At 47.8% G+C, this 27,029-nt stretch overlaps 1 protein-coding gene across 1 annotated transcript in view; it reads left to right on the top strand.

The window, feature by feature from the left end:
- The window catches only part of Nlg3 (Neuroligin 3), a 242,878-nt gene that overhangs the window by 28,403 nt on the left and 187,446 nt on the right, over nucleotides 1-27,029 (top strand). The window lies entirely within an intron of this gene.

Below are 27,029 nucleotides of genomic sequence, written 5' to 3'. Positions count from 1 at the left end.
ATAACGCGAACGGCGGTGGCGCTCGCGATACAGAAAATCCAGGACCGACCATTCTCTCTTTTTCCACCACCACCGCTCCTGTTTCCCGAAAGTCGGAATTAATTTGACCGCGCGTACATTTTCTCGATGAAAAGAGCGCGGCAAAATACGAGGCTTTGTTCGAAATGATGTGTGCGTTGCAGTGACAAAGGACCCAAAATATTTTCCGAAGTGGAACGGATAGAGAAAAAAAAAAAAGTCAGAGGAAGTGGAAAAGGAAAACAGAGAGGCTGGGTGTAATTGCCGTGCAAACATAACGTCATCGAACGAGCTTAACTATATCGCGGATTCATGCTGCGGTGGAGTATGATTTATTACAGTGGAGTACATTCAATCAACTCCATCTTTCCCAGACCTCTTCAAACAGAGCTTCTATTTCTATCGGAAAAGTATAAAATCGTTGTTACATTTTTGTTGCACGGAAAGATAGAGAAACTGGACTTATGTAGGTCAGCGTGGCTCTCAGGTACAGCGATGAGACTCGAAATTGAACGTTGAAAGACTAACTTCTGCTCCTCGTCGCGTCGTGATGTAACGCGAGGTGAAACGATCCGGAGGGGATCCCAAAGCTCGCCAAGAATGCGCCGTTGCGCTTTTCTGAGATTGAAGTTCATCGGCTGCATGACGTTTCCGCTCGATTCCACCCTTCGATTAAATCCAGCCATTCTCGAATAGTTTCGCAGCGCGCTAACGGCCCCTCGTCGAACTTCGAAATCGTCGCACCGGCGAAATTTAGAGCGCAAACATTGGTTCCGCGTCGTGCAGCAGCGCAGCGGCCACGATAAAGGTCGGTCCCGGTTTAAGTTTTGAATTTATAGAGTTACTTGGTAGTCGCGCGCTGGTCCAGGATCCACTCCTTGCCGCGGTATTGACTTTGAGGACTGGTGACGCCGCCGTGTCCCGCCTTAATGCTCCATCCATCCTGAAATTCGACCAAAATTCGTCCCCGTGTTTGACTTGTTGTCGACGCGCGAGCGGTTCGTAAGAGGGTTCCGAATAATATCTGGAACCGATTCTGGGAGCAATCTGCGTTGGAATAAAAAAAAGTCGCGGAGTTCAGCTCCGTCTGACCAATGGCTGGGTTTACTACTTGCTCTCTTTCGAATCGTTTCGTACAGTTCTCAGAATGGCGAGCGTTTCCATTCCTCTTACAGTTTCTAGCGTATTCAGCACCCCGTTTAACGATATATCATTGAACTTTATATTTCAATCATTTTCCTTCTTAAATTATTTAAGAAAACTTTTGGAAATCCTCCATGCGCGAGAGTTCTCTTCGCTAAATAAATTACATCGCGAAAGGCAGTTAATACAGCGAGGGTATGAAATAATTCCCTTTCATATCGAGGAAAAGAAGAGTCATGAAGTTTTCAATGCGCTTTGACGTTCCATCCGCGTAATATATCCGCTGCTGTATTCAAATTTTCTTTTAATGTTTGTAAACGATGCTCGCCGTTTCGAGTCCAGCGGATTTTTAAATTCCCCCCGCGTACGTACCCGATTATTTTTCACGGTGGTTCGTAATAATTCCCATTTAATTAAGAATGAAACGGTAGAGTAGATAAGGGAAGTAGGAACGATATTTCTCTGAAGCTTTGAAACATATATGACCAGGAAATTAGCGTGAATATCGCGCTCGGCGTTTAGGAGACACAGCAGAGTTGTTGCTTATGAAATATTCGATCGTGCCTGCGCACCTCTGTTTCAAGATACGATTTTACGCTCGCAACGAATTGCGAAGAATATAAAATAACGATAACGGCACAAAGGGCACCGATATCGGTTGAAAAAAAAAAAATAACGTCGCGATGAAAATTGCGGGCTCAGTCGCCAACTGATACGCCGGACATAATACAGCGTTAATACAGGATATCAAGTTCCAGCGCGTCGACGAGATGCATCAATGTGCAATCGTGAATTATCGATCGAACCTGTCACCTTTCAAAAATCGTTGATTGCAAATTGTCCAACTAACTCTGCGCTGCGCGTGACGCGATATAAATGTATTGAATCGTTCGAAAAAAAAATCAGACCTATCCCTGGGGACTGTAATCTGTGCAAAATTTTTTTTTTTATTATTTTTACATGGAAACCAGTCAACCAGCCCGTTCGCGATCCACGTTCGTCGCCGCGGTGGAAATTCAACGGAAACGCGAGGCGGCAGATAAGAGCCGAGGCGAGCGCAGATATTAAAGAAACTCATGGATTATGGAGCCGATTAACCGCAATTAGATAGGTGGCCAGTGGCAAAAAGTTGCGCTGCTATCTCGCTGCACCGACGATCGACGTGTTTTATCTCGTTCCAGCGGCGGCGCCGCCCACGGATAAGAAAGTTTCTTGAAAAACTGCGAAACTTACTTTTCCTCTCTGGCCTGGAGTGCGGCTGTAACAAGTGGAATAAGGCGGGACGTTCCGCGACGGAACTTTCTCCTTACAAATGCCCTGCGTTGTTCCGCCGGCCGTCGATTCGTTCCGCCGTGGCGCGCCAACCTTTTTGTATATTTAAATGGCCAGGCGGATGCGAACGGGACGACGCGGCGGCCGTCGAATCCGAGCCCGTCGGGCGGAAGTGAAAATTCGAGGATCGCGCAGTTCCGGATTACGTGTTTACTCGGACACGAAGGTACACGGGCGTGGAACTTGGAATGCAAACGGCTGGAGAAAAATTGTTGCCGAGGAACTCTTCTCGAGCGCCTCCGCGAGACCGTCTCTAACTTTTTAATGAATTTACCGTTACATTGTTTCGGAACTCTGTTTCCTCGCCCGGCTAACTTCGCCGTGGAATAATTTTTCCTAGGTGGTTTGTACACGCTGAATAATGATGCAGGCGGCAGCGTTGTTCGATTTAAATACAACGACAGGAATGGCGCGTAGAATGGCGTCGAGTAAGTAGTAGCGGTTCGTATATAATCGGACGAACCAGTTCTCTGTCTTCTCGTAACTCTTACTGCGCTTATTTCCATCGAGAAGTTCATTGAATTTGCATTTACCGCTTGCTCTACTATTTTTCAATCGTGCTAATAAATAAATCGCGTTCGAGAAACTTACGAGGATAAAATACTAATCTCGAGGCACTGTGGGTAGACTCAGTGAATAGGTTCGCACAATGGTAAGGGGAGGATACGGTGGAAATCTGTATCGATGTCCCACGTTTCCGGTGACAGCTGCGACAGGAATTTATTTCGCTTCAAAAAGTTCCTTTCATCGATTGCCCGGAAACTAATGGCGCGAGGTAAGTTCGCCGTTTCCTGACTGACGACGAGAGGGCCGGCAGGCGGGGCGGAAAGTGAACGTAGCAGAAATTGCTCGCAACTATTCCCTCTTTAAATCACTTTCGGTGGATTGCTTATAATTCTGGCTGGCGATAAATTCTGACCCCCGCTGACGGTTTAGTTAACGAGAAAACGAACTCGCGAACTACACGCCGCGGAATTAATAACAAATTGTAACTCTTTGTTTCTTTCTAGTCTTTATTTCCGCACCTCCGCCCCATTGCGCCCTACTTCGCTGACCTGAACGATGTTGCCCACGGCGATGTTAGTATTTATCGCGTGCAATCGTTTCACCAAACTCGAAAAGCTCTATTTGAATTTCCTGCTGGTACTTACTGAAACGTTCGATCGCATACAAGTACATATACCAAAAATACATATCACATTGTATCTTATTTTAATTCGTATCGTTCTCAGCTATTCACAGACTTCATTAGAACCAATTAATTCCACTCATTATTTCCAATCCTCCGGAAATACTCGAAACCTGGCTGTCGTCCTCGCAGAGGAAAGCCATCGAGGAGCCTTCGAATTCTCTCTAGAGCGCAATTCGATTTGAGGAAGGACAAATCCTCTGCAAGAGGTAGATAGCGGGTGGCGTCTGCCAGAGCTTTGCTCGTGTTCACAGGTTAATATATCTGTATATATCTATATATATATAACCCAGCAGCGGCAGGAAGAAAGTTTTTCTTCCGCGTGGCAACTGAACCGAGACAGACTGCGGGGCCACGCGGATCCTGACGGGCTGCGAGCCTCTGGAACACTTTATGACGGCCTTTAACGTCGCTCGGGAACTCAGTTCGCGCGATCCACGAGACGAGCAACCGCAATTTCGACCGCATCAATATCGATAAACGCGCGCATCCGGCGAACTTCCTTCCGTATTTTATCGCCGTGTACTCTTCCGCCGGTATTTTAGTTCGTACGTAGCCGAGGTATTCCTAAGCCAGCCAATCCCGGAGTTCACCGGAATATTCAGACGGCCGGTAGTTCACAGTTTCCGGTTCCCGTACCAGAATGGCAACTATCGAACTCTGAAGCACACCGTCGGCGCTCTAAAATCTCCAGCTCTTTATTGAGATCGATTCGCGCGGTAACGTCCGACATTTTCGGGAGGAGAATATTCTCGCCGAGAGTATCGCCGTCCAAGAATTCCAGCAGCCGTAAGTCCACCCCGAGAAGGATCCTTAAACGGAACAGCGAACGCATAAAAAAAGAAAACTGACGCTCATTCTTTACGCGTTAGGACGCAATTTACGATCGGAGCAATCATTTTTTTTTATCCGAACTCGTCGGAGAAAGACAAGAGGAGCGAGGCGAGGTTAGAGACAGCTCGATCAAGGGAATTTCATATTTTTTCGCTGCTTTGCGAGGCCGCTAATGTGACTCTCGATTTTGGGGGCGTCACAACGGAGGGGGATGTCGTTAGCGCGTCCCGTCGTGAAATTCCGTCGCATTATTTCGCGGTGGCTCCTCGTGATAAATCGTTTTTAGCCTGGCTCGTCAGCTGCTCTCTTGGCCAGACGCCTTCAGGATCCTCTGCCGCGGAACGATAGAATTCCGCTGCGTTTCGTACGCAAATCTTGCGCAATTACATTTTTCTATTATCAGGAACTGTAAAACGTGTACATGGTGGAAGGTTTTCTTGTCGCGTTTCAAACATACGAACGGTTTGATAAAGGGGTTTGATTGGAGATTAAGTCGTGCAGAAAATTAACTGCTTCTAGAGGAGTAAGAAGAAATATCTTCTAACTTCTTTCTCCGCGTTAATTAATTCGAATTCCAAACGAAAACAACGATAGTCTATCCACTGGCTGGTTGTACGTTTACGTACGACACGCGAGGCTGGCACGCGCGTGCAAGAGCAACGAAATTACGCCGCAGTTGCTTTAGAAGCAACAGCTTTAATTCGAAACGCGCCTAGTCGTCAAAAGGAGGGCGTACCACGTTTGGAACGGGAAATAGTTGTAGGAATATCCGGGGAGTAATTTGCGCATCGATCAACAACTCGGAGGCAGTGCGCGTGACGTCGATGTCAGTATCCATAATTAATTTCGAGGGTAATCGGTGGCTGGCTAATTAAAATATATATGTCGGATGCCTCTGCGACGTTACGTTATCGATACATCCGATGAGAGCCTGGAAATTGATCGAATTCATCCTGTTATTCCTTTAAAATCCGCGGAGGGTAAGCACAGGTTGACACGAAACACGACACGTGCTGTTAAAAAGGAGCAGACTTTTTGTGCAAACCAATCTTTCACTTCAATTTAATAAGATTATCTAAGGCGTGAAAATTGACGTCGTTGGAAAACTGGGATGGGTAATGAGGAAACTAGAAGTAGGAATAAAAACCACTCGAGCGAGTAACGAGTTGGTGCATAAACCAGACTATAAAGTCACAAAGCCGGAAAATCCGTGGGCCACGCGATCTGAAGGATAAGAAAATCTGTTATGGCTAATTGAATATTCCATCGAAACGATATCCCACATCACCGTTGATTCATTACAATTATGTGCCTCTTAAATCGAGTCCCTTCGAGCAATTTCCAAAATTCCATCTGCTGCAACCATTCAATACTAAGCCACGATCTAAAATGAATAATCTCCGTCGAAGAAAAACCACAGCAATTCGTTCTATCCGTTTCCATCGTCGATAACTTGCTCGCGAGTACATAGTTCGAAGGAACCGCCGTTTCGCTTAATTATCAAATAATTCCCAGCAGCGCTGGAATAACAGGAAACATCCATCTACCAAGTTCCAGCTGGCGGGTGTTACCAAAGTGAGAACGAGCTCGTAGCCGGGCCAAACGGAAGCGAGGCACGAAATCCGTCCCCTTTACGAAATTCCTGCTCTTTCCAGTCTCTTCGTTGGGTTATCGGATCGGGTTAGCTCCGAGGGGAACCCGTGTGTTCGGCTGGTGCTCCGGGAATTGTCAGAGCCTCGTCGTTCCTCCGCGAACGTATGACGCGATAGCGCACGCCAAGTACGACCAGGGGGATGCCGAGGCTTGGATGAGTCGTAAAATCTTCAGCCACGTCGTGACGGCGTGGAATTGCCGGTGGCATGCGCTGTCCATCGCGATTCAAGCACTTCGTTTTGAGATTCCTGGCTGGAAAACGCCGCCATCCCGATCATCCGCTATCGGTATCCCTTTGAAACTCGAGCGGACATGCGTGAAATCGTTGCGGGTAATTACGGCGAGAATTTCGGGAACCAGAGATATTGTCGACGATGATTAGGATTTCCAGCGTAACTGCATAATCCACAGCTCATGGATCCTCTGTATATTTAGAAGGATTGTTTATAAACGAGTGTTAACATTCTTTCGTGTATTTTAAGAGAGAGATTTAGAGAAACAAGCGGAAGAATTGGAGCGTACAAAAATTAGTAGTATAAGTCAACCGTTTCGTCGACTTTGTTGAATTCTGCTTCAGTCGCAGCTGGTATTATTAGCTGAACAATTTTTTACATCGACTATATGGGTACACGATACTTCTGTACGTGCGCCGCCATTTTTCAAGCAAGAGGACGCTCGGTCGAGTTAAGCCGAGGAAAAATCCCGACGGTGTGTCATCCGGATCCGTGGAAAGGTCAACGTAAATCATTAAAAGGCATCGATGCGAGAAACATTTGTCACACATCGTGACCTACCGGTGTTCCAGCGAACGATTAATAATTTTATTACTTTTATCGCGGACGAGCGATTAAAATTAGCGACGCGGTCTCCGTGCACGCCATTATTATCATCGATACGTTTATCAACATTGAAACTGATGTTTTAAACCGCGAATATTGGAGATTATCGAGGTACTTTCGCCTACCCTTTGTCCGATACGGCCTGCGCTTCCCGGTGGAGGTTGCAACAAACAGCGTCCGTTGCTAAGGCCCTGGATAATGCTCGATCTATTGTGTTCGATGCTTTGTCGTCCCACGTATTCATTAGCCTCGCCAGACTTCCCGTCAAAGATTCAACGCAGCTCTCGAAACATTTTCGTTACAGTAACAACAAATCCCCCGCCCCCCCGTTCCGTGTGGAAAAAATGGGGAATTCAATTTATCTTTAACGCTTTGAGAACGCCTGGACCATACACGATACGCGGTTACAAAGGACGGCACAATGAATCTATCGATCGAACAAATACTCGATTAAAATAATTTTTTAAAGGTGACACATCGAAGGTAGTCATTTCTTTTATATTAATTCACGCTTTTATATTAATTCAAATTGATGCGTTGGTATTGAATTTAGTCGTGATTAGGTCACGCACGGGTCACTGCGTCGCGTTTCAATATATAAAGGAACAACTGGATCGTATGGTAATTAACTGTAGTCGTATAACAGAATGCGTTTTGGAGTTCCATCGTGCGCTGACCAGAACTGGCCAATTGTAAAACTAGAAATTTCACGCGTCAAATAAGTTTACAAGTGTACCCTCTCGTTTATGAAAAAAGGAAAAAAATGTATCGTTCGTGGTATTTAATCCACAGGCGATGCGTCGTATCGAATACGGAATCAAAAGACTCGTAAGAAGAGATAAATTTCCTCGAAGATGTACCACACGGACGGTTAACAAACGTGACCGACCGGTACGTGCTGAAAATTTCACGTAACAGCCAGCGCTCCTTATTTCCCTCGCGTCCTGCCACTCCGTGGGGTTGCTCGTGTTTCATTCATAATATCTCGTATTCTTTTATACCGCTCGCATAAATGCGTAACACCGCCCCGTCTCTCGGCCAGCAGCAAAAAATTTACGCGGTCAATCCTTCTCAGAGTGGACCGTGCGCCTCGAATAGACGATCGAAACGTTTCACTAGCCTCGTCGATGCATCAACTTACCAGGACGATCGCTCCAGCAATTGAAATCACCTACTCTCTCTTCTATTATTCAACAATCTAATTACGCCTCGAGTTTTCTTTCATCATTCCCTTTCACGAACATTTTCTCGCTCTGTGAATCGTCTTTTAAGAATATTGACTGGGGTTCAAACGCATTTTCGTTGAAGATGCGCTAATTAAATAAATTATTCAGACAGTGTTTACAGGACTCATAGATTGACAATTCGTAATGAGTATTCTTCTCTCTCTTTATGACATTATTGAACATTTATGAGTTTGAAATAAAGAAGACGAATCGATATGATTTTGTAAAGTATAAAAAAGATCGATCCAATCGATTCAAGTGTTGTGGTTCAAGCTATCAGTGACACAGAATGTAGAGAGCATCAAATACTTTGGAAGGTTGTCCAATCCGCTATCAACTTCCTTCCATGTCCGATCGATTCTCGACTTAGATCGCACGTCGTTCACAAACGACAGAGATCAGACGTTCCCGGGCCAAAATCAGGATCCAGACGGAAATCACTCGTGGAGACGTCTCAGATTAGTCGACCAGACGAGAGGAGGGGAGGGGGGGGGGGGGGGGCGAAGTAATTTTCGCCAGGTCAAAGGGAAGCGGTTCTAAGACCCTGGCCTATCGGTTCTTTCAGCGCCGTGGCGCTTTCATCCGTAATAGAACCAGAAGCGGGAGGCATCGATAATGGAGTTACGAAAAGAATCGCGGCGGCTCGTCGATAATAAAGTGTCGATTAACGCGGTGGCGGTTCACGTTGCACCCCTATCCCTTTCATTCCGTTCGATAAATAGGAGCGAGCTGGAGGAAGGGCGCCTGAATTCGAGGGCGTCCCCTTTATCCACCAAACGATCCTATCGCGACATAATTCCCAAAGCAATCGAGTTTACGAGGAACACTTGGAAACGATAATTGCCAGCGTGGCCTTAGAAAACCGTAGCGATGCATACGGATCTGTCGTTCGATCGAATCGTCGTTGCCAATATCACCGGACGCGTTCGCGGCGATCTCGCCTCTTGTCACGAGGTGCTAAAAGTAAAACTAGTAGCAAGGAACTAACTGAGTCCACGAGAACCATAAGCGTCGTTCCCATTTAAAAGACTCCAGTGTATCCCTCGAATCACGACGAGCGCCCATCGGAATTATCAGACGAGCATACGTAAATGGCGAACGCTCCACTCGTTGGGAGATACAAACTCGAGGAATAATTTCATTCTCAAGCATCGTATCGAACGCACAGTCCAAGTACACTTCCATCGCTTCGAGGAGCCAGCTTTCAGCACGCCTTTAACCTCGATACCGCGCTTTCGTGCGAGAACAACAGCGGGAACGTAACCAACTCGATATATACAATTATACAGGGTACTTCGAGACAGGGGTTGGCCCCGCGCGAGGCATAAATTCCCAGTCACGTTGCACGACGGCTCGCTTTTTACGATCGTTGAACGGTACCAAGGCAGCCGCCTCTCGTCTTCTTCGAGGATCGGGTCATCGCGAGGAGCTCGTAAAGACATCGTTGGAATGCTCGCCTGCGGGTGTTCGCGGTCGTGCTAGCAGCCTTCGACTTCATCTCTCTGCGAAGCGGCCGTAATTCGAGTTAATGGCCGCCGGCGAAGAAAGCCTGCCGCAACGATTGATCTCTCGCTGAAATATTGAGCTCCATACTCCCCCCTGGTCTCGTCAGCCGCCAATCGAATCGTTGCCTGGTGGCGTCGAATCGAGGGGGGGACGGTGAACGGATTAATCGTCTTCTCGACGAAAGTCTGGGGGTGAAATCAATGGGCCACGCGCGACTGTCGAGAAGCTGACGATCGTTTACCCTCGAATAAAGGGACGTCGACGGGCGAGGTATAACGACCCGACGTATTCGCCACCCCCTGTGGCCGAATTATTAAACGATAGTTTATCGTCGAGTAATATTTCCGCGGCTCCTCTCGATACCAGCGAAGATTCATTTCGCGGCTGTTCGAACGAATAATAACGCGCTGGCTTCGACGATAAATTCGAGGCTCACAATGATCAACAATACGCGTGCGCGGCTCTAATAAAACCTTCGTATTCGGTTAAAGCAGCTTCGACCACATCCTTCGTGGCCTGCCACATTATTGCCGGATATAATTAATCGGCGAGGCCATTCGTTCGAACAAGACCGCCCATTTAACATACAAACAATTCAACAGGATCAATCGTCCACCGTTTAATCGTCGACGTCACGGCCAGTCGAATATACGTAATCTGTCGTTTGTCGATAAACCCGCCGTTTTGTCACTCGTTCGTCGTTGGCCTAGGTTAAACCGCGGGTATCGCGCGAGAATTAAAATAGGAGGGTGTATCCGCGGATACGCGAGCGTGCGACGTTCGAGTGGGTCTTCTTCGCGCCGCGCTTTGAATTTAAATTAGCCGGATGAGAGAAAGAGAGAGAGAGAGAGAGAGGAATCGCGAGAGGGGACACGAGTCCCTGGGCGTATCATTGTTACAGGTATTTCCCGATAATTCGCGCCAGGTGCAGGAGCCTCTGATCCGACATCGCAATTATCCCGACGACACACGCCAGCATCGTCGTCGCCTCTGAGGTTTTGTTTAAAATTCCGCGCGGATGCTTTATAGCGAACGGGGGAGAAGTTATTAGCTGATATGCATTTTCTTCTTTCGCGAGCCGGAGGAAAACGGACGCGGAGAATTCTAATGGAGTTCTCGGATCTAAATCGTGTTCGCGTTGAAAGGAACGGCGGGGCTGTGCGCGTGTAATTGCGCCTGTAAGTGAAACTTAAATCTTCTTTTAAATCTCCCGGTAGCGACTCGAAGCCGAGATTGCAGCTTCGCGGATGGGTACTCGGTTCGATATTTCGCAATATATACGATCGCATGCAAATAAAAACATTTGATTCGTATTAACATTCACGTGGTTATATTAATCATCGCCGTAAAAGGTAAAAAGTGTGTCGCAGCGAGGTAAATTTTTTTTTTCCTTCAAATGTATGACCTAAAGTATACGTAAACTCTGACAGGTTCTTGGAATTCAAGCTTCCAAGGTGTACAAGGTAAAATTTATGAAACGATCGCTGGATTTCATATATCAGATCCAACGAAAGGCGTTCGTGGTTCTCATTTCGTTTCGCTTCTTTTTTTTTTTACGAACGAACCAACCTTCCGCGAGACTCCACCGCGCGATTACCTCACGCAGGTGGATACAGTTTCGTCGAAAGCCCAGGGTGACGCGCTCGAAATTGTGCGCTCGAGAAACAAAGGCTGGAGGAATCGCTGCGACGTGAAAAATCTCGGATGTCGCCGGTAATCGCGGGCTGGGAACGTCGCGGGAGTGGCGTCGCGACGCTAATTAGTTCCGGCGACGACGGAAAAATGTGGCAATTACGTCGGTCGTCGGTGCGCTGCGCAAAGGGTGCTGCGAGCAACGAACACGACAACCTGGCCGGCGATAAATTTCGAGGCAGTAATCGCGACGTTATGTCCGCCTTCGCCACGAATTCTCGCCAAACGGACTGGAATACAAGCGGAACACGGTGCTCTACCGAAACGCGAATCCCTCTTGTTTCGAGCGTGGAACAAGCTTGGAAAATATCTGTTGCTGGCCATCGGTGTTTCTGTGTCCGAATTCGTCTTCCGTCGATAGAGTGTCCTCTAGATTTAAAGACCACTGGTTTCTACAAACATTTTATTCGCGTTTGGTTCGTCACGAAGTTGCACGCGTGCAATTTAATTCAGAAACAAGTAGAACCTTAAAAAAAAAATCGTAACACATCGTGAATATCACACCTGTCGTGTAGTAATTAAAGAGAACGAAGATACAAGCATCCGCGAGGGAAAGTTTCGCGAGATCCGAATTTCGTTCCTCGAAAACTTTCCTCCTGCTGCACTTTCGCGGTAAATCGTCCGAGTTTACGCGACATCCAAAAAAAAAACGTGACCCCCTCCTTCTTTTTCCCTTCCTCGCGTGAAACAAAGAACGTCCGCGGACCCGCGCGGTACCGCTAACTTAGTCGCTAAATGGGTCCACGGCGTGGAAACCATTAACCCGTATTATCTTCGTTCCGAGGTGACGCGGGTGAAAAAAGAGCGCGGCCACGAGTGCATCTGTAAACGAGTCGATTTATCGGGAAACAGTCTCGAAGCTTTGCCGCGTTGCAAGTATTTAACGCCGCACGGAGTGCCCCTGCACCCATTGAAACGTTAAATTGCCGTGATTGCGTTCGAAAAATCCGGACAGAGCAGGAAATCCCAGTCGCGACGCTGTCCTCCTCCTCTTCTCCAATTTGCTCAGGGAAATGGCGGTCGAGTCTCTGAATCGAGGCGAATTTCGTGGCTCGTTTCAATTCATTACACCCTGCAGGACGATGCAGAAATAATACGAACGGAAATTTCATCGATCCGAATTCGCATCGCTATGTATGATCGAGCGGAAACGAAGTCTGCGAGAATTTTAATCTAACCGAGATCTAATCCAGTCGAACGAGGACAAGCTCGCGAGCCTAGCGCGAGTGAGACTCGAATCGATTCGAGGGCGAAAATCCGCGTCGCCTCTCCGTGGGGATCTCGAGGAATTGATACGAGAGATGGTAGCTACAAAGCTCTCGCGTCTCTGAACCGTGGTGGGGACCAAGGCGATCTCAAAGGGTATCTCCGACCGTATCGTCGCCATTAACGAAATTCATTTTTATCGAATTGGACGGGGACCAAAAGCGACGTCGGCACAGCTGCGCATAAACATGTTTCCTACGAACGAGATAATACACTGGGTTGGTACAATGACTGGGTGAACGTGATAGTCGCGAAGATATCAGCGCGCGTCGTTCGCATGATTTTCCCGCGGCAAACGCAACGGGGTCACTGATAATCGCGCGGCTTGATAATGTTTTCTTCCTAATTACCAACTGGCAGGCGAGAGACTCGCGATAATTACGCGGCTAAACAATCCAAAGTATGCGAGCGCGCAAATTAGATGATACGAAGCGTCGATTTATTCCCTGATACAAGGACACTGTTATGCAATTACACGAAATTGATGATAATACCAGGCCGCAGGGGGGGGGGGGGTTGGACAGGGGAGCGTGCGCGGACGGGACAGCCAGGCCCGGTTTAACTTCGATCGTTAATTACAAACGCTTGTTCCGGCGACTAGAAAAGTTTCTATTGCCGTTCCTTGAATCACGAGTTTAGACAAAGGGGCACCAAAGGCCGGGCGGGGCGGGTACGCGGCGAAAGAGAGGGCAGAGAGGCGAAGAAAGTTGGTTAACTCGATGAACAGGAAGTTATTGAATTCCCTGTTCAGTGCGTCTTTTGATGCCTCCTTCTGTGTACACTTCGATCGGGAATTCTAAATAGAGCGCCGCTCTTGAATAATTTCTACCCTTCCGGGGGGCGACGCTGCCGGCTACGTAAACCTTCTTAACCTCGTTCATTCCGACGAGATCGCAGTTTTTTTCATCCTCCACCCTGTTTTCCTCCGTGTAATTGCAGCCTCTTACATCAACGCACTCCCTTCGAGCATCGCGATGATTTTGCGGTGCAAATACTTTGCGCAAGTGGCGGTGCGATCTATTAATAATCATCCAGAACTCAAGACTCTCCATAACAACAAACCTATATCTGTCGCAACAACAGTTTCATACATTTCATCAAGATGTTCGTTTCATCCAATCCCAGTCTCCTTCCTATTAGACACAAGAAACAAAAAAGACAATCGTGACGGCCAGGTGGACAGCAGCGTACGAAACGAATCTATCCATCAATCAAACCCTCGGAAGTCGAATGGTACGATATCTAAGTCAGAGAATACACGAAACGCAGCCGCGTGTATGCAGACTCTCTCCTCTACGTTCAACAATAAAGCCCTATTATTCGGCTGGCTATTCGCCGTGCGCGTGGTCCGGTGGTTTGTGTTCAACCCCCATTGGCCGGCGGCCAGAAGATTTCTGATATTTTTTGGCAACAGCTCGTACTGCATATAACCGGCTAAAATGTTTCTCTACCCCGCTCCACCTCCAGCTCTCTGTCCCCGCATCTCCAGGCTGCCTCGTTCTTCCGGTTCGTTCGTTCTATTCCTCTTTCGCGCTCGCGTCCCGCTCTGTCTTCGTCCCCTGTTCCGCGTCCTCGTCGCGCCGTTGCTCCACCGCCCGCGCACTCTTTCCCAGGCTGTGGATACAGCTCGCCCACGGTCGTTTCTTTCGACGATCAACCCCGAGCAAAAGCTCCGTCCCTTGTTCGCGGTTTACGGCCAGCCGTATAAATCTGACGGAACACACGCGTCTGCCTGGCAATTAATCGCTCGCTACGAAGTTTCCTTCGCTAATGCGTCACTGCGCTGCTCGAGCCCACCCCCGAAACAGGGGCGAACAGAAATGAAATTCCGCTGGCGAGTTCCGTGTAGATAAATATGCCAATTTCTCGTCGCGAGTCTCGTCCAAGAGTAAATGTTATCCAATAAGAACGGATGTGCTCGTGGCTGGTCGCGGTGTTGGAATATATTCATTTTCCGGAACAATTCCCCTGTCCCGGGACGAACGACGGAATTCACCGGAATTCGAAGGCGTTCCAAGGATTGTTTCTTCAACCATACGCGGCTTAAACACGCCTGGATTCCCGGCTTACGGATAGATTCGTCGTTTCGAAAGTTTCTTATACCCTCGCTGTTTGAACAGCGTTCGCTCGCGGAAATTAATAGCGGGATTAAAGTTCGACTACGAATAAACGAGCCGTGGGAACGCGAATCGCGCCCCAACGGGCCACTCTTGACATGCCGATAGGCGTGCTAACAGACCCCGGATGCGAATGGCTGTGTAAACAGAGTTCGCGGGCAAATAATCGAACCGATTGCGGCGAATGTCAACCGACGTGCCGGATAAAAATCAATCGAAATGAAGGGCCCTGCTAAAGTTAATGGCCGAGCACACAACTCTCTTCTGACCGGATTGCACAGTTTTTGCCTTTCACCCTTCGCTCTCGTCCGATCTCGCGGAGCTCTTCAACCGCGGTATTTAAGTTCGTCGCGATGAAAGTCGAAAACGTTCAGCCGTATAAATCACGTTATGGCATGTAAATGGAATAGGAAAAATTGTGTAAAGTGTAGGGAAGCAGCGAACGAACAATCGCGGTCGAAATTTTGATCTTACCCCGCGGGTCTCTGCCGATTTCCGCGGGTGTTCGACGCAACATCGTGATAAGTTTCTGAATCACGTAGACGGAGCGTCTCCGTGGCCGGATTGCATCGGAATTCTTCTGTTTCGCGGTATTTTCTATATTCCCTGTAGCCCGTCGCGCCATGAAAGAGGGAGAGATTGGAAATCCTTCGGCACCGACGGTATTGCGAATCTGAACGCCACAGAGAGAGGGGCTGCGTGACACGTGTCAAGAATACGCGGGAACAACACGATCGAGAAGCACACGACCTCTTGCCCTTTCTCTTTTTCCCCTCGCTTTTTATTCCTCCTCTCTTCCTCGGAGGCTGAGAAGTAGCTCGACGTGGAACCTTCGCGATGGGTCTGCTTCAAAACTTTCAACCACTTCTTCCTAGAATAAATACAAAAATTATGAATTCGAAGTTTCATAATGTAAGGTTGAAGCCAGAGAGAAGTTTCATACTTTCTTTAAGATCTCGAAGGAATCTTCTTGAGAGTAGAATTTAAATTCGCAACAGTAATGTCTTAGACACTAAGCAGTTCCAAATTACAGACAATTGCCTTCTTTCTGCGACGAGAAGTAAAGCTTGCTTTCGAATCGACAACAAGCTTGCGCAACGAGCATTAATCCGATTAAGAAGAAAAAATTGGTCGTCTGCGGGGTTAACGCGTTTCCTCGTTGCTTCGATTAATTCGCCTTCGACCAGGCTCGTGTTAAATACGTTGTCGTTTCCTGGTAAACGATCCGTTACGCTCGAGGGGGTCCGTGGAAATCGGGACGAGAACGTAGCCATTTCGACCAGGACGAATCTCACGCTGGATTGACGATCGATTTTTCCGTGGACGGATGGAAAAGATGGGGTTGGGGATCGCGTGTTTGCTAAACGGCTCGGAAGTTCCGGCTAATAAATTCCCGCGCGAATTCGGGCGCCCAGGAGGAGCAGACTTTCGCGAGAAAGGGGAAAGTTTGATTCTGGAGAATCACTTAGAGAGAAAGGCTGGTGGTCGCGCAGATTGAGAAAGTACGGTCGCAAAGGGGGATAGGAAAGCTGGCCTAAGCTTCCGTGGCTTACTTCGATCGCGCTGCTTCCAGGGATACTTGCTTAAGTACACGAAGCTGCAGTCTTGGCCACGGAATTCTAAACAGTTAATATTCTGTGCCCTAACGTGGCTAACGAAACCTTCAAGCTCGTACCGTTCGAGGGTTGGACAAACACTGCCACTGTTTTTTTTTCTGTCCACATTTTGTGTGTATGTAAAGGTATGATTTAATTTTGCGTTTCGCGTAACTGCACGAAAATGGTGCCGAATGTCGATAGCAACAATGGTCGCTAATGATGCGATCAGTGGACTACTCAAAAGCATGTAACTGCTGTAACGCTTAAACTAAATTAATTATATATCTAGTAATTACGTTCGATGAATATTACTCGTAAACTGTAAATCCGAATTTCATTTAATAGATAATCATCGGTACGATTAAATTAGAGATTAATTATTCGATACAATGAGGCAAATTGCAGGTTTTAAGCTCTACATAAGCTCTCATCAGTTGCAATTTTCTCAAGAATATTTAATTACTCTTTGTGGATCCTTCTCCTCGTCTTCGTCACCGTCGCCTTCGTTCTCTTCTTCTCGAGAATCACCCTTATTGCCCGTTGAAACGGAGACCTCGTGGTAAGCAATTTCGATTCCCTCTTCGAAGCCGCAACTTCGCACGCGAATACATCAAATTCACCGCGAATAAACTGCGTCGTGTTTCGGGATAAACGACTTCGAACGCTCACAATTAGACCTGCCCCGGTGAAATATGTATCGATTGAGCTCGACGCGTAACACAGCTCTCTGTGAAGTTTCCCTGAACCGTACACCGCGCGTAAATCACACCTCGATAATTCTGTGGAAATTGCAGCGACGCGGCCGTTCCGGGAAAAAATTCATTTTATCGCCAGAGACAATCGATTCTATGGATATCTCGCTCGAGAAAAGTTACAACGCTCGCAACGATTAATCCTACAGAGTCGATTCGAAAAAATAATTACAGTTACATTCTGGAAGGCGACCTTTAAGCACAGAGGAGATTCTCATTTCTCATCGAGCAGAACTTCACTCTCGTCTCTGGAATACGTGGCTCACGCACTTCTTCTTACGTAGCGAGCGAGAAATACACGCGGCAATCGTGAAAAACGAATGCGTACGATGCTCGAAAACAACTGGAAGGCATCCGCGCACCTGCAAACGGTCCAAGAGGGTGTACTCCTCGGAGGATACCGACGAGAGGAAGTTTCGTCGACGAATGCAACGCGGCGCTCGTTGCCCCGTGGATTCGTTGCGGCAGGTGCATTCAGGTTTCCTCCTGGAGCATCTTTTATATTGGAATTCCCAGGATTTTTCGCGGTGAATTCCTCTGCCGTGAGAGCCTCCGCCACGCGACAACCCTACGCTACACCAGCGAAATTGCAGCTGCGCTATTCTGCAAATCGAACACGGGAGAAGGGTTGGTCGGTTTGAGAGACGCGGGGAGATTGAAGCGGATGATGGAAGCGTACCATGGGAATCTTGGATCCCTCTCGACTTTCATGATCGTTACTGTGTGCGATCGTTGTCTTTGAGATCTGAGGCTGAAGTTACCAGTTGAGTAACGTCTGTTGGTATCAGAAATTTCGAAACCTCCGTGTTAAAGTTTCGAAAGTAAAAACTCCAACTTACAATGCTTTCGTGTATCAACTTCAACGTGAAATTCTAAATGATTAGAGTCGATAATGTTGAATCTTTGAAAGGGTTGAACCGTATATTTCGCGTGCAGGTACGCAGAGATTTAATAGCGCGTATTCACCGTGATTAATACGCAAACGCAGGCAGACTCTCTTTCCCTCGTGCTAATAAATAAACTAATAAAATCGCAGGTGCAACGCGATATCGTTTACGTAAGCGGACGCGTTTCGAGTGCGCGGTCGCAATTTCGTTGGGCTGAAGATCATTTTAATAAATTTGTGCCTCATGTAATATTCAACGAGCCTAATTGCGCTTCACGAGCCATTTCAGCTTCGGATGGACGGGAGAAAGGACGTTCGGGAGAAAAGAAAAAAAGCTGTTCGGTACTTGGTATGAAAAATACGGGATACAAATATTCTGTCAGAAACCGGCGCGCACTTAACGACGCGTAAGAGAAGAAAGAGAACGACCCTCTCGGTTTTTCAAATAATTATCATTCTTCACCACTTAATATTTGAACGCGGGACCTATTTCAACCGGTGATTCAATTTCGAACGCGTGCTTCTGCTAGTTTTCACGATGTACAGCTTCAATTTCCATAATTTTGCGCAATAGCGAGGCGCGAAATTAAATTTGCCGCCCCGTTTACCCTGTTCGATCGCGCTATTTCGAAATTACTCGGCTGCTGCTATTAAATCGGAGCGTCGATAACAAAAAGTATGATTCAAGGCGATACGAAGATCCTCGAAATTTCCTCCGTTTCCGCAAGAATGGAACGGATCGTAATTTCCAGGTGCACGCGCGATAAAAACTGACAAGAAAAATAAAACAACGTATCCCGCGGCGAAACTCATAATTCGACGGACCACTCGCTCGTCAACCCCGTGTCTCGTCCGAATCGCAAATGACACGTTGCTGTTTCGCGTCCACCGCTGGTCAGATGGTCCCAGCGCGGGTCCCTCTCTCTCTCTCTCTCTCTCTCGAATAAAATGAACTTTTTTCCTTGTACAGCTTCCGCGTATACATCCGACGTTAATTGCAAGGCACCACAGGTAGCGGCCTAGTTATTTATTCTCCGTTTCGTCGCCGTGCCAACGCCTACCCTCCGCGCAGCTCGAGCATTTTTAAATTTGCGCCCCGCCTGGGAATGCGCTCGGTTATTAGAGAAATAAGGGTGGAATTGCTGTGACCCCGGGGGCCAGTCACCAAGATATTCATTCTCCCGTGTTTTGCGAAAAATATTTCATTAAACCGTGAAAACTGCGCACGTGTTTTTGATTCCGGTGCCGAGCATGGATCGTCCATTTGTTCCGCCCTGATTTCAATATACGACATATTTCGAATGCATCATAAATGCATTGTAAATTATAGAAAAACAATAGCGTAGGAATAGTATGCATTCTGTGCGTCGCGTGCTGGAGATAAATTTGATTACCTCCAGCCATACCTCGAATAACTATACACCTTTCACTTGCATCGTAACCTCATACGCTCAGCCTTCAAAAAACAAATCCTCTTCTCTCATATCTCTATCGCCCCTGTTCAGGTACCCATCGTTTACCAATCGATTTCCGCAGAAATCAGAGTAATAACGTCTCTAATAAGAGGTCGCTAAGTCGTACTTTCCAACCCTCGAGAGAAATCTCCGCAGCCCTTCGACTGTCGGAACGTCCAAAAGCGAGCGTCCCCGAAAACTGGGCCGCGCGATGAAATTTGAACAGCCATAATCCGTTCTAACGAGCCTCTATTGCCAGTGAAAAAGAACAACCGCTGTCCCGTAGCCGGTAGCCAGGCGGTTTATGCTCCCAGCGGATGTTTCAATAGGGGGGTTCACCTTTGGGGTCGAGGCGCATTTGTCGCGCGGGGCGCACAATCCAGCTCGTTCGTGAAAAGTGGCCATAGCCTGTCTGTGTATCTCCTCTGGTAGCTATCGACGTTGATAAGGCCAGGCATCGGGGACAGGGCTGCGCCCTATTCAACGGGGCTTACCAACGTCTACATCCTTCATAAGTATTCCAGGGCATGTTCGCAGAGAGGCGCGCGGCTGTTTCACGTTGGAGACCGCTTCTGGTTCATCGTGCCGAATCTTGGAGACGATGTCTGCGTCGCGACGCTTGTAATAAAGGGAACGAGATCGACTGTAGTCGAGCGAACACCGTAGAAGGGGGCGTAAGCGTTCGTTAATGGGGTTCTCCAGGTTGGATTTTAATGGACAACCGTGCGTCGAGGTAGATGTTGATTCTCTCGCGGTAGATCGGCGTCACCGTGATTTCCCCTAAGACTATTATCAATGTTTCACCGTGGCTGACTTGGAGGCAGGATTGTTCCCTCTCACTCTATCTCTGGCTGTAATTTGTCTGGCTCGCAGCTGTCTTTATAATCCCCCCTCCGTCTCGGTCCATTTGCTTGCTCTTTCAGACTATCGTCATCGTTGCGGCTCCATCTTGCACTAGACACCTCATTCGTTTCCCTTATCAGTTCAGTCTTTTCGCTGTTCCTCACAAAAGACCTGCTCCTCGTCCTACTTACCTCGCATCTCTCACGTCCCGACGAGCCAGACCGTTCCGCCAGACAAAAATAACACGGAACTCTCGTACAACGACTCGCGAAACTTTAAGGATCGTTCGCGGAAAAACTGTTCGCTCGGACTTTCGCCAATTCGATCCGCGTTATCCAACGAACGAGAATGAAACGGTTCGTCGAGCTTCCAGCCGTCTCGTAGCCTTCGTCTAATCGACGAGGTAGCTCGAATCGTTCTAGTCAAGCCAGAAGGAAATGAGAAGAGCAGACACATCGATAACCAACGATTCGACGAGTACAGCGCCAGGAAAATGACGAGGAACTCGCCAGAGGAATGGAGGGACGTGACGAGTCAGCCACGGCTTACAGTTTTCCAGAGTGGGTGTCGCATCTAAATTCGCCGACGGATTTGACGGAGAGCCGGGGAACTTCTTCCCCGACCGGATGTTCGCGTATCCTCCGGGATTAAGGCGAGACAGCGCTGCATCCAGGAATTTTCTCCGCCACGAAGTTTCCCCAAGACCGCGTGAACCAGTTTCGTTTCACTCGTAGCCACGATCTCGCTCGACGCGCGGCGCACGATTGCAAAGCGATTACGTTCGCTGATAACGATCGATCGTTAGTGGAACGATAATTAACGTGACAATTTTTACCGCGCTTAATAGCCCCGACCGATCCACACGGCGAGCTGGTAATTATCGTCGATCGGAATAATTGGTTTTGCTCGGTTTTCACCGGGAGGAATTACTATATTGAAAGCCGGATAGTAAATTTTCGGGAACATTTATGGCGCGATTCATTAGAAATTTGGTCAGTTTATTTTTCATTGTCCGAGTGCCTGGCCTGTGTAATTTGAAACGGCGCGCGCTGTAAATTGCGCGCACCACGGGTGCTTACGTTGTAAAACAAGCTATTGATTTTATTGGTCCTCGAACCGGCGGCAAGTTTTGCTTATCTGTTGACGATGATTTTATCGGGAGTCGAGGGACAAATAAAAGTGGACGCGCGTTTCATTAGAAATTCCCTGCCTTCGGGTGTAATTTGAAACGACGCGTGATGACGTCTGTGTACGTTTGGTATTATTTGATATCGTAAATTCATCGGTTTCTGCATTATTGAGATTCTTTAAAATCGGCTGTCGAGCTTATTTAAATTTCATTAGCGCGGTAATACTTTATGTTGACATATCGACGACAAACCCAACGGACGGGATCGCGAATTCATCAATTTATTCGCCTCGTTGCAACGTGGAAAGGACGAACTGCAGGAAAATTCCGAGGCGGACGTCGATTTGGTAATTGGACAAAAACGAGCTGGCAAATTAAACGTATCGCGCGCGGACGTTCATTGGCAGAGACTAATAAACCACAGACCGACCCGATCCGATTTCTCCGTTCACTTTTCCCGGAGTGTTTCCCTTTCTCACGGCCGGTGGCGGATTAATCCTTACCAGTCTCTCTCCTCGAAGAAGGACTCGCGATTTTCCGTGTGATTTCCAGCAGAGAAAAGCCTCGAGGAGAGAAAGGGACAGCCGCTTTCAATTCGAACATTCCCCTTTTAATTATCGCGGTTCTCGTTTCATAAGGGTTTCAATTAATTCCCTTGGTCGCCTTGGGGAGGCACGGCTAATTATTTAATTCCCCGTCATCGATTCGGCGCTTTTTGTCCCGCGACGAAGAAGTCTGTTAATACTGTGCGATGAAGAAGCTCGAATCCACTGGCATAATTAGTCGACGACCCGGCAATTAAAACAATACCGACTCGTCCTTCATTTTTTCTCTTTGTTGTCCCTCGATCTTCTAACTTCTCTTCGATTAACGCCCACGAATGGAAATCACTCTCTTCACGTCGATGGAAATCCTTTGCTCGTCGTCGCGAGGAACCACTTCCGTTGTCTCAGCTATTTTACTGTTTCGCCATTAAGCTCCCAGCGTTTCCTTTACATTCTATTATTCTTACGTATGCAAATATTTCATATAAATGGCACGCGTCTCGAGAGCCGTGAATTCTTCGTCCTACGAACTTAAGTAACAGAAGGATGGAATTGTACTTTTGAAATGTGTCACGGTGAAAGGAATTCCTGAGGATCTCGAACTCGAGAAATCCGGCGAGGAAATAATAAATTCCAACGAAATACACCGGCGCAAAATTGGCAACGGATGGTGGAGGAGATGATTGACGAAAAGCAGCCTCTCGCGAACGAGGGTATAAAACTCGAGACAAACGAGAGAACAAGGGATGACTGTGCTCGTCACTCGTCTACTGTACGTCTGCTCAGTTCCAGCTTGAAGTTTGGTGCATTAGGTCGCTTACAGATGTACCAATCGAGACGACTCGAGTTTCTTCCGTCGCGAGTGAAACTCGGACGTTCCACGAGCGTGTTGAATTCCATTCGCCCTCGAAACGTAAAACGGAACGATCCTCTGTGAGTATCTCTTCATTCACGCCTCGACTAATGGCGACAACGGCACGCAGACAGATCATAAATAGAACGAGATCTAATTAGTAACTGATTACCAGCTGATAGCCATTTGATTGCACCGCTGGCCGACTGCCAGTTGACTAGCAACTGTTCAGCAACTCGCACGGCCGACTTGCTGCGAGGGTGTATCGATTTCTCATCCCCCTCTGAACAGTCGCGCGATGTTAATGTCGTGACGTTCCACGTCGCGGAACCGTCAAGCAGTTTCTCGACGAGCAGACGCGCTCGCGAGCGTTCTCAGATGCTCGCGGACTTCGCAGTCGGAAGTGTGACTTATCGTTGCCGCTTCCGCTGGAATTCCAGCGAGGGAGCGTCCCATTTATCAAACCTGGCGCGGCAGGACTGAATCGTTCGCTCGCTGGTTAAACCCATTGCGATTGTTTACGAAGAAGGAGAGCCGCGCGATCAGAAACGCGGAAGAATCTAATGAAGAAACATCCAGGAACTGGCGCGAACTCGCGACGTAATGGATGCCGCGCGTTGGCTACGCGAGAGTCGAACAAAGTTGCGGTTTGCACCCCCTGTTCGTGCTCGATGAACCCGTCGCCCTCGACCCACCCCCGTTCGAAGCTTCGAACTTCGCCAGTCGTCGAAGCAGCGGCGAACGAACTGGTGTCGAAAGTTTCCTTGGGATAATCAGCATTTGTTTAAATAATTTCTGCTTCATCGTCCCGTGGAGTTTGAGTTAGCTCGTGCGAAAGGGAATCACCGCCATTCAGATATCCAATTGACTTATTCAACGATGGAGTTAGACAGCGAAAAGCGAATTAAACGTGTATGTGTGTATAACTGTAGCTTACTTTTTATAGATTATAAGCTAGTCGAGCGAATACACTTGTCGATTATAGTCGACGTCTGTCTAATGAAACGTGGACACTGGCGATCGCGGAATGATTAATTATCTGTAATGATATCGTCATAGACGAAGGTACGATATCATGTACAGCTACCATTCTCTATAAATGTACCGACAAGGCATCAGAGAAATTGCTTTCTCTTGTGTACGGAGGATCATGGTACAACGACTAATCGTATCAACTTTATCCATCAGAAACTTGATCTATCTCATCAATTTTATCTTTGAAGTACCCTGTACGACGCATCCTCTTCTATTCGTTATCGTTTGTTCAATGAAGAATATATTCGACGAATATTTACTCCTCTCGTTGTTCTTCGTTTTGGTGAATCGACGATGCCATCAAATCGTCGGCTGTAAACGTTATTATATCGAAGGTGTCGTTCTTTATACTTAGCGGTGTCCCGTGTCATCAGCAAAATGGCGACTGCTCCCAGAGCGACGTAAGTACCCTTTTACAGGGGTGGCTGCGGACATTTTATAGCGCTGTGGCGACCAGCTCGGTCATAAATCGTTGGATCTGACGCGTTGCGTCGGCCTTGTTGCTGCGAGATTCTTTGACGCTCTCGCGCAATTTGAAAAAGTCAAACGGAACAGCGAACGCGAGGAATATCGCGCGGAAGATCTTCCGTTAACGGGATAAAAATGCTCCGCCCTCGAGCGTTTCCAGCGGACAATTACAGAGCCTGATGTGGCTTTTCAATCAGACTAATGCACGAAACAAAGACGATCCCTTCGGCCATGAACTCGCACAGCCGACTGCCTCTGGGCGTATATCTCGATCGAACCAGGCCAGAGCACCCGGTGTTAATCGTTCACGCGCTCGTAGGCATAACGCTGCTCGCGACAGACGATTTGTCACCGGAGTTCGCGACACTTCGTCGAGCAGCCTTCGGCGAAACCCGTCGGCGATCGCGAGTCGAGTTCGATAAAGCCTCCGCCAGGACAACGGAGGTGGTCACCGTGTCTCCGTGGTCGTAAAACCCAGCTCGAACCCAGCGCCTTGTTCCGCGCGCAGCGAAGATCGACGCGTCGTCCTCGAGGCTCGATACTATTGAAAACGGGACGAGTACCAACGTCGAGTTTATCGCTCCGCTTTTCCTTTTAATTTCGTCGTCCATCGACCGTCTCATCGTTCGAGAGGCAACGCTCAAACGGCCACGAGGGCGCACGCGAGAGATTCTGGCAGTCGCGATCAAGTGGGTTAAGTGTGTTGCTGTTCAGAGGTGGTTCGAGGTCGTAATAAGGGAAGGGTGTGCTTGGAAAAGAAGTGATTCAGAAAAATAATGATCGATCCAGATGGAGTGTCAGAAGATCGAATATTCGTAAATTTCTTCTGTGTAAATCTTATTTTATCTGGCGAGAACACAATTCTTAGCATCGAGTCTCGTGAGGATTGAAGAGTTCCAGTCGAAAAGAGGCGATCATAAGTGAACAGCGTATCGCTAGTCGCGTCAATCTGCACGCTAGTTGGGTTATAAAGTGTATCAGGCTGGAATGATCGGCTAATTTCGTATAGTATGCTCGCGAGTGTTAGCCATAACGAGGGTCGGAATGGATCTGTAAAGTGGGCATCGTTAACGCCGCGGAGGAACGTGTTAATAAACGAGCGTGGACGCGTCGTCGGTGTTTGCCGACCGAGCGTACTATTCGTTAACGCGCGATATAATTACACGGAAAATACGCCCTCGTACAAACGCGCGCGCGATTTCCGGACGGCGCGACCGATGAATATTTAATGTCGCGTCACTGGCGCTCGCCGTCGCGATGCCGCAAATTAAGATGGATTTATTTCGACCAACGAGTTAATGACACCGATATCGATCACTGCTAGCGGCACAGTTTCGTTCTGTCGTACAGGAGAAATCGATCAGAAGATTTCCACGGAAAATTGATCGATTCGAGTCGCATCGCGCGAAGGAATTCGCGCTGTACGTTGATAACAGTCGTTGATAACGTTAGTAGCGACTCCCTCTCTTTTGACAGTGCGTAATCCGTAACGTGTAATTAGAGGGAGAATAATTGAGTGTTGTACGTGGCGAGTATGTCGGAGGGACCGTGGTCACAAATCAGTATCAACGTATGCTAAACAGTGCCGCGACAGCGTGTATATTATCGTAGATAGATGATCTATCGCTGGACATTACCAAATTCTAATTGAGGTAGAATATAAATCGACCATCCGGGTTTCGCTAATCGGACAGAAAATACGTGATTTCGTTCGCTTTTATCAATTCAACCGTATCTCTGTGTCGTTTTGTACGTCTCTCTAGTTGTGTAACGCGAACTTATCCGAACTCATCCTCCTTTCCAGAGTCGGTTGTTGGTTCTGTCTTTCGTTCGCGTCTGTTTACAATAAGTCAGTCGTTAGCCCTGCAGCTTTCGTTCAGAGAAATCCTCTAAATTGCGATGGAAGTTTTCTGATTAAAGTAAAGATTCGCCCAGCTACGAGGAGGGGCTGAACTTAGAAACGAGCGCGCAGACCCGATCCCTACTGGAGCTCTTGTTAGCGAATGGCGATCGCGCGAGACGAACGAAATTGCAGACCCACGGCACCCCAATTAATTAACAGAGAAATTATTACACGTGTTTAAATATCGTGCACGTTTATTGAATCAAAGACCAAAGATCTACATGAAAATATAAAAAAAAACACGTGCTGCTTGTCAAATATTTTTCGTTTCAGAGAAATGACGAGAACCACCAGACGTTCGTTCGCGTTCTATGTTTACTCATCAATGATGCTAGACTTGTATTCCCCAAAAGTTCTTCGTCTAGTCGCAAACTATCCACGTAGTTGTATACCTTCGTCAATCCTTGTTAGCCACTATCGAAAACACGCAAATAAATTACGCGACGATCCCATGGAAACAACGGTTTCGCGGGCCTCGAATCGATAGGGGCAATAATTAGCTGACAGAAACGAAGGTTGGAGGTAGCGATTTAACCCAAGGACACGCGGCAAACGGCTAATTCGAAAGGACAATAATCCAGCTGGCGGCGCACAAAAGCGCCTTTTCCAGCACCCGGGGAATCTCGCTGGTACGCACGGGCCGAGCTTTCAGCTCGGTCGAAGGGCAAAAAGTCCGGATTAGCCGGAGGGGCGACGCGCGCGCGACACACAGTCGCGTTGCAGGTGCATTTGGCAAATCAAATTACAG

The sequence above is a fragment of the Xylocopa sonorina genome, chromosome 15 (genome assembly GCF_050948175.1).
Source record: "Xylocopa sonorina isolate GNS202 chromosome 15, iyXylSono1_principal, whole genome shotgun sequence".
Classification (NCBI taxonomy): domain Eukaryota; kingdom Metazoa; phylum Arthropoda; class Insecta; order Hymenoptera; family Apidae; genus Xylocopa; species Xylocopa sonorina.
This window is presented reverse-complemented; position numbering and strand designations above follow the sequence as displayed.